The following is a 12033-nucleotide window of genomic DNA, read 5'->3' as shown; positions in this document are numbered from 1 at the left end:
GCCGCATGCTGATCCATTAGAATATTGCAGCAAAAGATGAGGGAAGCAGTGGAAATCTCACTATCCTCTATGGAATGTTAGCAGTGGTAGTATTACTAGTGTCTGTGGCACAATAGTAGTGGCAGCACATCTGGTGTGTGAGTCATCAGATCAGCAAAAGCACTGCTAAAGAGTGAGCCACAGCATTGGTAAAACCATTAACAGTCACAGAGAGAGTGTTTATACTATTAATATACACACAGTATGTCCAGTGGCAGCTCTGTTGATTTGTAGGCCACAAACAGCGGCAACACAAGTGTTACCTACTCCTGTGTAATCACAGTAGTGCCACTGTTTGGTGCACCATCACAGCAATGGTGATACTATTGGTAGAAGGTCCAGTGCTGTACTGGCTGCTTTACTATCTCTTATGCCAATGAAACAGTGGAAGTGTGACTGCTTCAAATGGAACTAGGACAAAATTAACACTTCTGCTTCATGAGTCACTGTGTTAATTGTAGTGTTACTGTTTTGGGTTCAAAGGTTGCTGACAGCTAGAACTTGCTGGATGGCAGGAATGATGATACCTATACTTTCTGATTACACAATAGCAACAAAACTTTGTGTTTGATTTTACTAGGCCTCAGCATTTTACTTTCTGATGCACTGGATATCACTACATTCTGGTGGGTCACTGAAGTAACATAATCACTGCTATATTTATATTAGTTTTACTATGAGTGTATTAAAACGTCATATTTTATTATATTAGTTAAAGTTATGTCTGTAGATATAGTGCGATATTGAATGCTTTATCCATTTTAGATGGTAGATGGAGTTGTTTTATTTAGTTAACCATCATTTGTATGCACTGTGTTCTTTTAAAAAGTTAAGAATGGTTAATTGGCTATGATACGTCATTAATTAGTATATATAAAGGTAATTAAATGTAAGTTTGAATTTTAACAGTCTGAAGAAGCTACGGCGAAAGCGCTTACTGTTGTATATACGCTTTATATTAAATATGCTCATTTTAAGCATTTTTCTGCAGTACGACTACATTTATTTGGATATATTTTTCGGATATTGACGAGAGTGAAAACGTGAAGTGAGCTTTGGTTGTCTCCTGGTTTATTACTTGGATTATTAGCTGTACTTTTTCATAACTTGGGGACATTTATACTGCTGAACGCTTTGCTATTATACGTTTGAATAATCACTGCTATGCCAATAGAGATATGTTTGCACTATTGCTTAAAGGACTGCCAAAAAAATTATAACAGTAATTACTGATACACAAGTGTGGGAGTTGGATCACCACGGTTCAGTGTATTAGTCAGTGATTTCAAAAAAGAGGTATACCCCTTGCAGGTAACAGTAGTTCTGTCAATCTCCATTTAGGAGTGAGTGGTGAATAATGGTACCTCAAACTTGCTTGCTGATATTTATCAGTCTATGCATCCTATGTGTCTCAGTCTCTGCCAGGTTCCATGCTGTGTCAATTCAGTCCAGCATTTTGAAATTAATTTTTTTGTTTCTAATGTATTTCTGAAAATATCATGTACCTTTTTGGCCTTACCGTTCATAATGTTTGATCACTGTGCACTGGTAGTTAATGTATATGGTTATATACTGTATCTCCCCTTCCTCCTTCAAAACGTCTCACATCTATCTTATCTAGGGTCCTGACTCTTTCAAATAATTTATTCAAAACAATCTTCAGACTTTTGTAGATAATCAAGAATTTACAGCTGTACTTACTGTGCTATATGCTAAATTAAAGGAGAAAATAAATCTTTGTTTGAGTCACTAATAATTGAGGATAAAGAATACATGGACTATTAAGGAAATGCACCTCTGGGAGAAATAACCATCTGTGAAACCTTCCCTCATAAGTGGAGCACAATGAATTCTAGCAATGGTACATGCAGGCCAATGTCCACCTGTAGCAGTTTCAAGACAGGAATGCCCACTACTCTCCTTTACATTGTGACTGTAGTCTTAATATGCCTCCCCATCAGTGTGTGCAGGCTACCCATCATTGTCAAACCTGTCAAAATTAGTCAAACAGTTGTGTCACTGACCTTCTTTGTACTCAGGGTTGCCAGACGTCCCTATTTGGGCGGGACTGTCCCGAGATCAGCAGCCTGATCCCGAGTCCCACCCTGCTGGTTTAAATCCCAGTCAGCCTCCGCTTTTTTTTTTTTTTTGATTGGCCCGTAAACCAGCATACGGACCAATCAAAAATCGCTAAACACGGAGCTTCTTGTGTTTAATGCAGAAGTTCCGCATTAAACGAAGCTCCGTGTTTAGCGATTTTTATTGGCCCGTATGCCGGTATACGGGCCAATGAAAACATCGCAAAACAGAGCTACTTCTGTTTAATGTGGAACATCAGAGTTCCGCATTAAACAGAAGTAGTTTTTGACAGTTGATTGGCCCGTATACACCGGCATACGGGCCATTCAAAACATCGCAAAACAGAGCTACTTCTGTCTAATGCGGAACATTGCAGTTCCGCATTAAACAGAAGTAGCTCCGTGTTTAGCGATTTTTGATTGGCCCGTATACCGGTATATGGGCCAATCAAAACATTGCAAAACAGAGCTACTTCTGTGTAATGCGGAACTGCAATGTTTCGCATTAAACAGAAGTAGGTCTGTGTTTATTTATTTTTGATTGGCCCGGGCCAATCAAATAAAAAATAAACACAGAGCTACTTCTGTTTAATGCGGAACTCTGATGTTCCGCATTAAAGATGTGGAAGACCTTTAGTGTTCACTTACAATGAAAGACCTTTTTTTTTTTTTTTTAGTCCCTACCTGGCCAGTCGGAAATCTGGCAACCCTGTGCTTGTACTAGACAGATGATTCCAGTTCCTATGGATATTAATGATTTTACTTACCATCACTGTCAAAGTCTTACGAGATACAGAACACATGAGGGAGACGCTGGTTTGCAGAACTGCTTAATTGATTTGCTGCTATCAAAGCATGTGAGACAAAATCAGACAGAAATAGTAACCTCAGTCAGACATTTTAATTGCAAGTAAAGTTTAAAATAATAGGAAGGTTCTTGCAATAGATAGTTTTTCAGCATAGTTTTACAGTTATTCAGAGATTTTGCTAGTCCTAGAAATGGCAAACCTGTGTGTGTTTTGTGTCTTGTGTGTGTGTGTGTGGGGCGTAGTATATTGAGGTATTTTTCCCTCTCATTAGTATACTCATTTTCTACTCCTGTACCCAAGCCTTTGTGGTATCAGTACCTGCTGAATGACATTAGCACTGTCTTTAAATTATTTATTAAAAAAAAAAAAAAAAAAAAAAAAAAAAAAAAAATGTATCCCCTATGTCTCAAAAAAAAACAACCAACTAAAGTAGGGTCCAAAAAAAAACAAAACAAGAAGAAACTTCTCTGTGTGGAAGATTTTCAGTCCATATTTTTCTAGTTCTTTTGGCTTTTTCCCAGTTAGGGATCGCCACAGCGGAACTGCGGTCCGCTAATGATTGGCAGTAGAGTTTTACTTGCTGGCTTGCTGGGCCTAATGCACAACCTTCAATGAAGGAACACCCATTCACGCATGTTGCCACACAGAAGACGCTCTAACTGAGAATCGAATGGGCAACGTCTAACTGTGAGGCGACAACGCTACCGCAGCACCACCACCGCAGTTATATATTTCTAGTTAATCACTGTATATTAGTCAGATCAGACAATAGTAGTAGAAGTAGCGAACGTAAACTCGTCAAGTCAAAACAAAACAAAAAGCAATAATAGAAAATATATAATTGTACAGCAACCTTAAAAGAGTCATACGTACCCAAACTTTGGCATTCTGCCTACATTCTACCACTTCACAAAGGAGGTAAAAACACCTCCATTTCTAACTTCCGCCCCATAGCCCTACTCTCTCCAGTATCTAAAATTCTAGAAAAATGTGTCCACCACCAACTTTTACCCTACTTAACTCAGAATCAGCTACTTACTCCCACTCAACATGGTTTCTGGCCACAGCACCATAACTGCCCTACTCTCCTTTTTAGAAACTGTTAATCAAGCCCGAGATTCTGGTCTTCTTGTATCCACTGTTCTGTTCATAGGTTCATAGGTTCATACTAGGCTATCTGCCCTAGGGCATTTATAAGCCTAGCCAGAGTATGTTTGGCTTTCGCCACCCATTTTAAATTAATTTTGCTATGCCCTTTTTCGAGGTTAGTATACTGTGTCTCTGTCTAACAGTGACACAGAAGTGATACCCGGGGTAAACCTATGATCTCCCATCCACTCATCAAGACTCCTCTTGAAGAGAATCAATGAGGGACTCTGCCTAACCTGGACTGGGATTTTATTCCATAGTGAAGGGAGCCTCTGGGTTATGAATCTGTCCCTCCAGCATGTCCTATTTATTTCAGTGCTGAGGTTCAAGTCTCGAGCGTGTAGCTCGATGGGATTTGGATTTTTTGAGGTGCAGCATGTCCATTAATTCCGGGTTGGACATGGCCTTATACGTCAGGCACAGGTCACCTCTGAGCAGGCGGTATGCCACTGAGTAGAGCTGGAGTTTCTTTAACCGGGCAGCATATGGCATCTGTTTGAGCCCTTTGATCCTCTTGGTGAGGTACTTTTGGGGTCTTTCCAGTTGCTGCAGGTGTTTGGTAAGGTACATCCCAAAAGAGGCATTGTACTCGATTATGGGCCTGATGAGGGATGAGTAAAGAGGCACGATGACCTCCCCAAATCTAGATGTGAATCCCTTCATGATTAGGTGGGCTATATAAAATGTTTTTCTAACCACTTTGGCCATGTGGTTGTCAAATGAGAGATTGTTATCAACTTGGGTCCCCAGGTCCCTAATTACTTCTTCTATACTTAATGGATTACCACCTATGTGGTAATTTGTGGGCACTTTGTTTTTGCCAAAGGGGATGACTATACACTTTTTGGCATTTAGCTTGAGGCCATGGCTCTGGCACCAGTTGTCTGTTTCTATGAGGCCCTTTTGGAGGATGCTTGTGTCGGCTGGAGAGTCGATTATGGCGCCCAGTTTGCAGTCATCTGCGAACTTGGTCAGCCACAGTCCTTCCGTGTTGACCTGTACCTCTGAGAAATATATACCAAACAAGAGAGGTCCCAGGACTGAGCCTTGTGGGATGCCACTTGTAACTGGTTTGGAGTCTGACATGGCTCCAGCTATTCTAACAATGTGGGTTCTGTCCTTGAGCCAGTTTGCAACCCATCTAGTGACATAGGGGTTTATATTTAAGCTGGTGAGCTTATCTATAATGCCCGAGTGGGGTTTGTATCGAAGGCTTTTGCGAGGTCCAGATAGGCTGTGTGGACCACCTTCCCTTTGTCAATGGCCTTGGTGACTGTTTCAAAGAAGTCAACCAGGTTTAAGAGGCAGGATCTGCCCTTAACAAAGCCGAACTGGGTAGGATCCAGTGTCTGTAGGTCCCCAATATCTTTATTTATGAGGTCCATGATGATCCTTTCCATAGCTTTGCAGACCAAGCTAGTCAGGCTTATGGGGCGATAGTTTCCAGGGTCTGTTGAGGCACCACCTTTGTGGAGAGGGACCACTGTTGCTGTACGCCACTCTTTGGGTACATATCCTGTAGTAAGGCTGAGATTGAACAGTAGTTTTATGTTTGGGTTTAGCTCTTCTTGGAGTTCATGTAGACGCAGCCTGGGACACTGTCTGGTCCTATTGATGCTGTGTTTTTTTGCTTTGGAGAGGGCGGCTCTTACCTGAGCATCTGAGATGTCAGGGGCAGCACTCTGCTGGGATAGATATTTGCCCTTTTGGTGGGAGGGGAGAAGTTTGCGCTGAATCTGTCAGCTAGGATGTTGACAATGTCTGTGGGTTTGGTGTATTTTTTGTCATTTTGGACTAATTCTGAGCATATCTGGGAATTCCCACCCAGGTTCCTAACATAACTAAAGAAAGCCTTGTGATTATCCTTAGTGTCCTGTGCAATTTTTCTCTCGAAGCTGGCCTTTGACGATTTTATGAGTGCCCTTAGTTTTTTGCTAATACTGATCAGAGATACCTTCCTTTTTGGGATTTTGCTCTATCATGTAGTAGCTTCCTCCTTCTATTGTATAGTTTGTTTATGGCTGGGGTCCACCAGACAGGTCATCTGCCTTTGGAGGATTGGGTCTTGGTTTTATTTGGGATTGCATGATCCATGCATTCCTGAAGGTGTTCATAGAATGCATTTATAAAGGATTCTGCGGTCTGGGCCATATTTTCCACAGGCCAGGGGGCTTTGAAGGATTCCACCTCGGTTTGAGGAGTATGAAATTTGCTTTAGAGAAGTTTTTCACTGTGGTTTTCTGGGCAGGGGGTGGGGTCAGGATGTGAATATCCAGTGAGATCAGTTTATGGTCTGATCTTACCAGTGAGGATACACTTCTGGTCTGGAGCATAGAGTCCCCATGTTGGTGATGATCAGGTCCAGTATGTTTTCCCCTCTTGTGGGAGTGGTAACAAGTTGTTCCATAGCATTTGAGTTTATGAATTCTAGGAACCTTTGGGCAAGGGTGTTGGAGCTAGAGTAATGCTCCCAATCTATGTTTGGGTAGTTGAAGTCGCCCAATATAATGGTGTTTGGAGAGACCTTCATATTTTCCAGTGTTCTCAGGAAGGCCGAGTGGGGTTCCTGGGTTTGGGAGGGTGGTCTGTAGCAGGCTATAAACTGGAAGGCAGTTTCACCCACTGTTAGTTGCACATGGATAGTCTCTGATGCTTCATGCTTTGCCACCAACCTGGAGGTGTGGATATCTTTGATGAATATCGATACTCCCCCTCCTTTTGTGGTTCAGTCCAAGTTTTGGGGCCGAAAAGCATGGTATGAGGTATAACCTGGTAGTGCTGGGGTGCTCTCGTGAGTCCTGAACCAGGTTTCTGTTACTGCACAGATATCGATGTTCTCCATGCTAAGGAGAGTTTCGAGTGCGTGCATCTTGAGGTTTAGACTTCTGGCGTTGAGTAGCATTATTCTTAGTTTCTTATCCCTTGTGATACCTATGGAGGTGGGTTTGTCTTTTGAGCCTTGCTAAAAAAGGCACTATGGGGGTAGCAAGAGCCTTTGCCAATATCCAAAGCCCAGGGTGACAGGTGCAAGCCGTCCCTAGCAAAGCATCGTGGCTTGTCGTGCATATCATCCTAAGCTGACAGGCATTGGATCCCCTTTGAATGACACCAATACTTAAGCCAATTGTTGAAATTGATCATCTTGTCTTCATATTGTGGCATCATTCTTGGTGAGGGTAAGATGCTACTCAAGGTCAGGGTCATACCAGCCTGGGCTACATGCTCAGAGAGCTCCTCTATGTCTCTTTTCATGTAGTCCAGGGAGGTACGTCTCAGGTCATTCACACCAGCATGGACAATGACTGAGACATATTTGTACTTGCCTTGGAGTGACCTGAGTGCTTGTGTTATGTGGCAGATCCTAGCGCCAGACAGGCTGCTCACCGTGACCTTCTCCTTGTTCAGCCTGGTGAGCGGGACGTCAGTGTGCCTGACTATAGAGTCACCTATTACAAGTGTATCAGGTGTGTTGTTTAGCCTTAAGGGCTGTGACTGTTCGGCACACTGGCTTTGTGAGATATGTGTTGCACGTGTTTTGTTTTGGGGTAGCGGTTGCTTGGGTGTCTGCTTTGGAGGTCTTTGCTGCTTAGGCAGATCTTTATTTAGAGCCTCCGAGTATGTTTTTGTGTGATTATGTGTTTGGTTTGCTGTCGTGGTAGGTCTATGTGAGACTGGAATTGTAGTGAGTGTGGTTTCCTTCTCCTCCTGACTGGTTATGCCAGTACTGAGTTGAGAGAGCTTAGCCTCCAGTTTGGCTATATGGTTGCATCTCTCACATGTGTTGGAATTTGTTGGGCGGAGGAGAGGGTTGTCTGTGTACATGAGGCAGTTGTAACATTGCCTCATGATTCCCATATTCACCAGCTGGACCGGAGAGGAGATTGACAACTGACCTTTGGACATGCTAGAATAATATTGGGAATTCCTTTATAATTGAAAACAAGGGCCAATGGGGAGCGAGGGTGTAGTGCTTTTAATTTTTAGTGCTGACTTATAATTGCTTTAGTGAGCAAGTGCCAGGTAACAAGTGCAATGTGTTACAGGTAACTTAAATGCAAAAACGACAAACAGTAACTTTCTTTCAAGCAAAGCAAGGAAATAAGTACAGTAAGCAATGGAGACACCACTAGAGATCCACAGAAGCACTGAGAAGCCGCGTTTTAGGTGGAATTAGCGTTCCAGGGAAATAACAATCATACAAACAAAGCTAGATTCAGCAGGCCTGGATCTAGTCTATGCTACAGCAAACAAGGTGTACCAATTTCAGTAAGATACAGTTCAAATATTCAGGCACTATAAACCTTTAACCAGAAATTCCCAGCTCAGAAGGACAGAGTCCAGCCTCTCCTCCCACAAGAGTGCAGACCACGAACCTTCTTAATGTAAAATAACTGGCCTGAAGCCCAAGTGCTTAAACCAGAGCTAATACACTTTAAGAATAACAGACACTGAGCTCTCAATCAGCAGTTCCCAACTTAGAAGGATGAATGCTACCTGTCCTGCCACCACAGTGCATGCCACAAACCTTCCTAATGTATAACAACTGGTCTGAAGCCCAAGTGCTTAATCCAAAAGACTTAGAATGACAGCTACACTTTAACCAAGTTACTACCAAGCAGTAATAAATACAACTGAATACTTTAAATAATGCCTGGATTAGTGCTCAAGTTATACAAACAAAGCTAGATTCAGCAGGCCTGGATCTAGTCTATGCTACAGCAAACAAGGTGTACCAATTTCAGTAAGAAGAAATTCAGATATGCATGCACTATAAGCCTCCAACCAGAAATTCCCAGCTCAGAAGGGCAGAGTCCAGCCTCTCCTCCCACAAGAGTGCAGACCACGAACCCTCTTAATGTAAGATCTTTCTAAAGCCTTTGACACCATATCCCATACACATCTTATCTTTCATCTCTCCAACATTAATCTCTCCCCTAATACTATTTCCTGGTTTTCAAGTTACCTTTCTGACAGATCTCAGGCTGTCAGATGGAAGGACTCTACCTCTTCCTTCTTACCTACTCCTACCAGAGTTCCTCAGGGATCCATCCTCGGTCCCATACTTTTCAACATCTTCATAAATAACCTTCACACTGCCCTCCCTGACACTACAGTCATCCAATACACTGATGACTCTACCTTAGTTTGTGCCACCCCCAATTTTTCTGAACTTCTGTCCAAAACACAAATAGCTTTTTCCACTACAGAAAACTGGATGCACAAAAAACATCTCTCCCTCAACTCCAATAAATCTAAAATACTAATTTTCCACCCTACCAAGGCTTCTTCCTTTGACAAAAACACTTTCAACGTCCTAAGCCAAACCAACACTCCTATAGAAGTGGTCCCTTCCGCTAAACTCCTTGGCATTACCATTGATGAACACCTCAAATTCGATCTCCACATACAACAAAACATAAAAATAAACCACCAAAAGTTAGGCATGCTCTACAGGAATAATCGATTTCTTTCAAACTCCTCTAGGCACACCTTAGCATCCACCTACCTTCTTCCCACTCTCCTTTATGGTGCCCCTCTACTAACTAATCTGTCTGCTTCCCTCACCTCTAAACTTGAAGCTTGCTATAATAAGATCTCTAAATTCGCCACTAAATCCAAAATCTCAACCCACCACTGCCTTACCCTTCAATCTCTGAACTGGTTAGAACTCCCTAACCACCTTGACTATGTTCAACTAACAACCGCTCACAAATTAATATTCTACCCAGAAAAATGCCCAGCTTTATCCAACATCCTTCCCCCTTACATCCCTAATCGATCATTGAGATCAGAACACCAAAACCTAATCTCCATTCCCAGACCCCTAAACATTCCACTGGCCAGCCTTCTTCTCTCTCTAGGCGAAAAATGAAGTCTCTCCCTCCCTCCACTTAGGGACTATACCTAACACAAATACTTCAAGACCAACTCCACACTTACACCTATCATCCAAAGATTTCATTCTATTTTCCTTAAATGATTGAGCCAGCCAACTCTTGACTGTAATGAGGAAAATATTGCAAATTATGTAAAAAAAAAAAAATTTGATTCTGCATTTTGTACTTTTGATTGTGCCTTTTTGAGTTTTCTCCCGGGCCTCCACTGAAAATGGGTACTTTGTGGCCCAGTGGACTTCCCCGGTAATCAAACTGAAATAAAATAAAATAAAATAAAATAAAAATTAGTCATGTAAACAATGTGGCAATTTTCTAAGTTCCAGTACACTTTTAATTGAACAATAGTAGTTTAGTCCAGGCTTCCTAAAAGAGTTCAGCTTTAATTGCCACATGAGTTCATGTTTCTCCAGAATATTCAGGATGTCTCCTTCAAGATCACCCATGTCTATGCAATCCAGGATCTGGAACTTAAAACCTGTGTGTCTTTTATGAAGAGAAAGGTGTTTGGCTAGTGCATTATTTTTACATCCAGAGCGGATTTCTGACAGATGACATGAAATCCTACGCTTGAGGTTATTTACAGTCTTGCCCACATAGAATGCATCACATTCATTGCACTGTGCCCTGTAAATTACTTTTTTAGTGTTACAGTCACCCCCTGCACTGGTTTTAATGATCTTCTTTAAATAAGGGCAATAAAAACTATCACCTTGCTGTATAAATATACAAAATGTACAATTAGTTTCACATCTTTTAGTGCTTTTCTCACATGGTCTAGGTTTAAATTCAACAAAACTTCTAATGTTCCTGGCCTTCCTTTAAAATGATGGAGCTTCACCTAAGATGTTAATCAGAAAAGGGTTTCCTGTGACAATGTCCCAGTTTTCTTCAATAATATTTTTGATACTGTGATAATCCAAAGTGTATGTCAGGATGCAGCTATTTTTTGCATTTGTTATTCTCTGTGGCATTACTTAAAATGTTTCTACTGGGGAGGTTGAGTGAAGGTGCTTCAGTCCTTTTCAGTTCTATAATGGGTTCCAGGATGTTTTTTAACATCTGACTTTCATAGCTTCTCACTAGAAAATCATGCTCTAAGTTGTTCAGGTTTCTCAAAAATGGTTCCATCTCTGTGGTAATTTGAGCTAATCTATAGCCTTGGGACTTCACTACATTATACTTGTTTTTTGTAGGATGTAGACTTTTACTGTGGAGTAATAAGTTAACCCTTGTTGGTTTTCTGAATAGATCAATGGTGATTCTGTTATTGTTAGTGTCCTTGGAAATCTGCATATCTAAGAAAGTGGTTGAAGTACAGCTATGGGAAGAGGTAAACTTCAGGAAGGGGGTTGTCTTATTGAGGTAAGTGATAAAATCTCCAAGCTGCAAGGTGTCACCTTCCCACACAATAAAGACATCATTAATAAAATATAAATAGCATGTGATATGCTGCATGCAATCTGTGTTGTTTAACACAAAGTCCTCCTCCCATTTGCCCAGGGCTATGTTAGCTATGCTGGGAGTCATGGCAGCCCCCATTGCTATACCAGTTTTTTGTTTGTAGTGTTTGCCATTGAAAGTAAAGAAATTTAAGTCCAGTGCAAGATTAATGAGCTTGCTTAAATTTTGCAGTTGTGCCTGTGTACCCTGATTATGTTTCCTAAAAGACTCCATAGCTGCTGGTATACAGTAATTGTGAGGGAGCACTGTGTACAAGGATTCCACATCAATAGTTACCAAAATACTGTCAGCTTCCACTGTAATGTTTTTTATTTTCTTCAAAAAATCCATTGAATCTCTTATTTATGACTTATTTTTTTCTGCTAGAGGTTTCAACAAGTAATCAAGGTAAATGGCTGTGGCTTCAGTAAGGGAACCTCCACTTGCTACCTCCGGTCTATAAGGTGGGTCTTCTCTGTTCTTGTGTGGCTTTGGTATTCCAAAAAAGTAAGGTGAATGTGGACATGGGCTCCATAAATAATTATAAAGATTTTCAGTGATAAGTTTTTCTTCCCATAATGTGGTGAGATGAGTTTTCCATAAATCATATGCTCTTTTTAT

This window comes from Protopterus annectens, chromosome 2.part2, assembly GCF_019279795.1.
Source record: "Protopterus annectens isolate FY-2018-M chromosome 2.part2, PAN1.0, whole genome shotgun sequence".
In the NCBI taxonomy this organism is placed as follows: domain Eukaryota; kingdom Metazoa; phylum Chordata; order Ceratodontiformes; family Protopteridae; genus Protopterus; species Protopterus annectens.
The sequence above is the reverse complement of the archived record's forward strand: the minus strand, read 5'-3'. Positions refer to the sequence as shown.